General features: G+C 34.7%; 1 pseudogene; it reads right to left on the minus strand.

Annotated features, from left to right (window-relative positions):
• Window positions 1-2017: 2017 nt before the first annotated feature.
• LOC143406349 (N-acetyllactosaminide beta-1,3-N-acetylglucosaminyltransferase 2-like) lies at window positions 2018-3204 on the minus strand (annotated as a pseudogene).
• Between the last annotated feature and the right edge of the window lie 3134 nt (window positions 3205-6338).

Raw genomic sequence — 6338 nt, forward strand, 5'->3', positions numbered from 1 at the left:
TGGGACCCAGACCGAATATAGGAAATAATCATAAAATTAGATTAATTGTATACAAATATATTAAGCCTATAGGAAGGATCTTCAATGCAATAATTCCTTCTTTTAAATTTTATTTTCTACTGAATTTTTTTCCATGCAGTGATACAAAAAAGGTACTTCTGATCTTTTACCTTTCCATGCAGACATGTTGAAAGAAAGTAAAATCATGTATATGCTTTCACAAATTTATTTTTTTAATTGCAACACAAATATTAAATTTTGTATAGAACAAAATCAAACAAAAATGTTTTGAAATTTTAACAGAAGATAGGAATATGTAAAACCACACAATAAAGTTATCAGTGTAAGAAAGACACATATAAAAATTTTGGCTTCCTAATCTTAAGCATGTCGCCTAAATGCTCTAAGTTGAGAGAATAGGATGTATTTTTAAGGATAACTTTGAGAAATAATTAACACCTAGAAGTTATTGTTGACATTGCCATTAATTTTTTTATTTGTTGTGTTTAGGTATACATGATAGATACAGTTGAAAAGACAGTGTATTTTGACATATTATACACACATGGCGTGCTTGCCTATTCCAATTAGGATCCTATTCTTTTGGTTGTACATGATGTGAAGTTAAACTGGTTGTGTATTCATATATAAGCATAGGAAATTTTGTCCAATTCATTCTGCTTTCTTTTCTTTTTTTTTAAATAGGGTGACTTTATTTCCACTTTTTTATAGTCCCTAGTATTGCATATATTAAGAATTCTTATCTTTTAAAACACAAAAATATTTCAAGAAAGCATGTTATAAGATAGTACATATAAGCAATAGTTTGGCAGAATTTTAAACTCTAGTAATTCATACTCCCCCCAAAAAACCCAAATTTTAAAATTAAAAAATAACCATTAGCTTTATTTAACATATGTTATACCTTAACATTTAAAATATCATGCTCTAGTTAAATATATCACCAACAACACTGTATACAGATAAAATATTACACAAAATATATTTAAGAAAATGTTTTGGTCTTTGATCTGAACAATAAATAAAAATACAGGCACTTCTACACTGAGACAGGGAAGCGATCACTACTCAGAATAATAATTTTTCATAAGTAACATGTGAAATATGGCAAGAATAGAATCCTGGAGTTTTAAACTGACAGACCAGGTAAGAAAAAGCCTACAACTCAAACCTTTCACTTCCAAGTTCAAAAGTCACTATGCTTTCCTGACCCACAGTGAAAATTCATAAACCCATATGGTTGTCAAGGGCAATCCAGTTTCCACTTGGCCATTATGAAACCATAACCATTATTTTCAACAATGCTAAAATCAGATCATTATTATGATACCACCTAGCAAACCAAACACAAGAGAAATTAAACTCACTCTCTCCTCGCTCTGACCATGAGACCACAAGAAGATAAACTGAATACGTCACACATGATTCTCATTTTGCAAAATTAACTGATTAAATTAAACAAGAAAATACTGTGGGGTGGCAGAAAATTTTGACTGAAGTCCATTTTCTAGATGATTTTAAAAATTCACCCAAATTTCATGAAAATAAATATAATTCCATTTCACATAACCACTGAGTCATGAATAACAAAATTGTGGTAGCCATTAGGTTCCTAAACACCCAAATTACAGATAAATCCATCATGATAATGGAAGTAGAAATAATATATAGCAGGACAAAATAAAAATAACTTACAATAATCACATTCTAAGAACTTACGATTTCAGAGGAGAAAGGAGGATAAATTAAAATAATGACCACTATCCAGTAGGAAAGTTCAGAACCAATCATCCCGCCATATTCTCCATTAAAATTATCATCATCTGCTTTCCCTAGTCACAAAAGTACCAAACTAAAGCATTTGGAGGGTCTCACATGGATACTACCTTTAAAGGTAATTCTGATGATTTAACACAGAAATTACCTTAATGTGAGAAAACAACATGGGAACTAGGGAAGATATGTCTTTCTATGTAAAATTTAGCCTGTATATATTTTAGCATTTTAAATGAGCACTTTGCAACCAAGACCAAATATCAATTATGTCTTGAGGTTTTCTACTTACGTACTAATATCAAATCTAAATAAGAACAGATGTTATTCTTGTTTTTCTCCTCAATATAAAATGTCCTGAAGCCTTTGTGTTTCTCTGGAACGAGGTCAATTTTCTGAAGGCACATTCCAGTATAAATGTCATCAATGGGGTAGAGATGGACCTGGTCAGTTATGTTGTACAGCCTCAGGGACAGGTGACCAGAATAGAGAAATCTCCCTCCCCCTGCATAAGGAGGGTAGACCCCAGAGAAAACCACCTCTGGGATGTAGTGCTTCAGTTTCTTGTGTTGATGAGGACCAGCATTGTGGATCACATCGCCTATGAACAAATCTTTGGCTTTGTGCTTGGGAAAGCTATTCAAATAATTCAGGATGTGATGAGTGTTCACAAAAACATTGTCATCACCCTTAAAGACAAACTCAGTGTCTGGGCAGGAAGTGCTAACCCACCTGAGAAATAGCACTTCCTTTAGAGACAGGTTGAAAAAGTGTCTCTATAGTTCCACATAAGAATATCTTGGTGCTTCTAACTCTCAAATTTCAGCATGTCAGAAATTTGTTCTCTGGGGGAGTCTGGCCTAGCAAGAAGACTTGCACCATTGACTGGTTCCCCTGGTTGGTTTCTTTGCCCCAGGACTACCGAATTGCTTTCCTTCTGGCGAAATGTGGAGTGAGGGACTTAATTGCCAGCAATAAGAAGGGCCTCTTTGCACATTTATTCGGTTGATTTATAACCAGTAAATAATTTCGACATCTCAAGTACAGGAGAAAGTCTTAAAACCTGTCCGGCAAATTATTAAAATCTGTCATGACTGACATAACCCTCAGGTCAGGTTCACAATAATTCAGATGACTTATATTTGACGACCCATATACATCCCCTGTCTGGTTGGCCAACATGTTCAAAATGGGATTGTACCACTTGTTCAGCTTTTCTTGTTCTCTGTTCCAGTACACCTGGGGTGGTAAGCTAGATATCTTCCAGAACTTTTCTTTGGGTATTATTACTTCGCCCTTTCCATTTTATTCTTAGCTGCTGCTTTTGGAGACTTCCACCATCAAATAAATGAAGACATTTGCCATCATCAGGATGCCCAACAACTTTATTCTTCAACATCCAACACTCATTTCTCATATCGGAGGTTGCTGGCTTTCCTCTGGGGTTTCTTCCAACAGCTCAGTGGTCCGCTCTGGCACAGGCCCAGGTGAGGGAATTGCTGTCCACTTTTCCCAAATTCTAGCTCTATTATGGCAACAGGGGTGTGTATTTGAGATGAGTGACTTGACTGAGACTTGGCATCAACTCTCCAGCTCAGGCCCCGAAGTCCATTGTCCCAACTGCTCTGGTTCATGAGGCTCTCTTGAATCTTTGTTTTGTTGCCCTTTCCAGAATTTGGAAATAACAGCAGCCCAGTCAGATGTTATCCCACCTTGGTTTTTGGTTCGAGCAGTCAAGAATGCCTCCAGCTGGTTGAAATCCATGTCTGCAGATGCAATCGACTTAAGAATCCCCCTCATCTTTGCCAAAAAGGGATGGAACTCCTCAGGTGACACCTCCTCCGGATGCAGCTGGCTCCTCAACAGCTCCTCTGTGATGTACCCGTGCTCCGTGGAAAGCGTCCTCGGCCAGGCCGCTCAGCAGCCGGCTCAGGGCTCAGAGACTTGCATCCCTCAAGCTGGTCCGTCTGTCTGCTTTATTTTTTATTCTCATCTCCTCTCCCTTCCTATCATACCCCTTTGTCTAATCCAATCAACCACTTTACTTCCTCTCTCTACCCTCCCTTTTTATGGGTTAGCTTCCACATATCAGAGAGAACATTCAGCCTTTGGTTTTCGGGGACTGGCCTGTTAACATGATATTCTCCAATTCCACCCAATTTCAAGCAAATTCCATAAATTTATTTCTAATATTCCATTAGGTATATATGCCACATTTTCTTTATCCATTCATCTATTGAAGGACACCCAGGTTGGTTCCATAGCTTAGCTACTCTGAATTGAGCCACTATAAAATTTGATGTGACTGTATCACTGTAGTATGCTGATTTTAAGTCCTTTGGGTATAAACTGAGGAGTGGTATAATTGGGTCAAATGGTGTTTCAATTCCAAGTTTTCTGAGGACTTTCTATATTGCTTTCCATAATGTTTGCATCAATTTCCAGTTCCACTAGCAATGTATGAGTGAATAATTTTCCCCACATCCTCACCAGCATTTATTGGTACTTGTATTCTTGACAATTGCCATTCTGACTGGAGTGAGGTAGAATCTCAGTGTAGTTTTAATTTGCATTTCTCTAATTGCTAGAATTGTTGAACACTTTCTGTATATTTGTTGACCATTCATATTTGTTTCTCTGTCAATTGCCTGTTTAGTTCCTTTGCCAATTTATAGATTGAGTTATTTGTTCTTTTGGTGTGTTTTGAGTTCTTTGTTTAGTCTAAAGATTAATGTTCTATTTGAGGTGCAGGTGGCAAAAATTTTCACCCATTTTGTCTGGTTTCCACATTATTTATTGTTTTTTTTTTTTTTTTTTTTTACTGTGAAAAGCTTTTTGTTTGATACCATCCCATTTCTTGTTATTGATTTTATTTCTTGTAATTTAGAAGTTTTATTGATGAAGTCATTTTCTAAGATGACATAACGGAGATTGGGGCCTACTTTTTCTTGTAGTAGGCACAGCAGCATCTCTGGACTAATGCCTAGATTCTTGATCCACTTTGAGTTGAGTTTTGTGCAGAGTGAGATAGGGGTTTAATTTCATTTTGCTACATATGGATTTATAGTTTTCCCAGCACCATTTGTTGAAGAGGCTTTCTTTCCTCAAATGCATGTTCATGGCACATTTGTCTAGTATGAGATAATTGTATTTATGTGGGTATGTTTTTGTGTGTTCTATTCTGTTCTGTTGGCCTTTATGTTTGTTCTGATGATAATACCATGCTGTTTTTATTACTATAGCTCTGGAGTATAATTTAGGGTCTGGTATAGTCTCGACTCCTGCATTAATTTTTCTCACTAAAAATTGTTTTAGCTACTCTGAGCCTCTTATTTTTCCAAATGAATTTCATAACTTCTCTTTCTATCTCTAAGAAAAATATCATTGGAATTTTAATGGGAATTGCATTAAATCTGTATAGTGCTTTTGACATTATTAATTCTGTCTATCCAAGAACATGAGAAATCTTTCCATCTTTGTAGGTATTCAATCTTTTTTAAATGTTCTATAATTTTCATTGTAGAGATCCTTTACCTCTTTGTTAAATTGATTCCCAACTATTTCATTTTTTTGAGGCTATTGTGAATGGAATAATTTAAGAATATTGGTGTGATGAATTACATTTATAGATTGCCATATGTTGAACCAACATCCCTGGAATAAACCACACTTGTTCATGGTGTATTATCTTTTAATATGTTTTTATATGCAATTGACCTGTATTTTGTTAAGGATTTTTGCATCTATGTTCATCAGGGATTTTTAGTCTGAACTTTGCTTTCCTTGATGTATCTTTGCCTAGTTTGGATTTTAGGGTGATACTAGCTTCATAAAATGAGTTTGGAAGGTTTCCTTCCTTTTCTATTTTATGGAATAATCTGAAGAAGTTTAGAGTAAGTTCTTTTTTGAAGGCCTGGTAGAACTTGGCTGAAATTCATCTTGTCCTGGGCTTTCCTTTGTTGATTGGCTTTTGATTATGTCTTTAATTTCATTTCTGTAAATTGATCAATCTAAATTTTCTATATCCTTGTTATTCAATTTGAGAGGGTCTCTAGAAATTTGTCAATTTCTTCATGGTTTTATATTTTATTGGAGTAAAGATTTTCAAAAATTTTTTGATAATTGTTCATATTTCAGTAGTATCCATGGTGATATTTCCTTTTACATCATGAATTTTAGGGACTTGAGTTCTCTTTTTATTCATTAGGTTGGTTAAAGATTTTTTATTGTATTTATTCTTTCAAAGAGTTAACTTTTCATTTTGTCTATTCAATGTTTTTTGTTTGTTTCAATTCAATTGATTATTTCCTGTTTTCTACTGCTTTTAGTGTTGATTTGTTTTTCATTTTCTAGAGCTTTGAAATGTAATTTTAGGTTATTTATTTGGTGACTTTCCATTCTTTTAAAAAATGCACTCATCCTTAATTTATGATGCATGTTTTTAGCATATGCTCAAATAGTTGTGTCTTCAGGTCTTTCCATCAAAGATTATAAAATTCTAAATGAGCATTGTGGCAAGATTTACTGCAGAATTCTCATGAGAA

The sequence above is a fragment of the Callospermophilus lateralis genome, chromosome 8 (assembly GCF_048772815.1).
Source record: "Callospermophilus lateralis isolate mCalLat2 chromosome 8, mCalLat2.hap1, whole genome shotgun sequence".
Lineage (NCBI taxonomy): Eukaryota > Metazoa > Chordata > Mammalia > Rodentia > Sciuridae > Callospermophilus > Callospermophilus lateralis.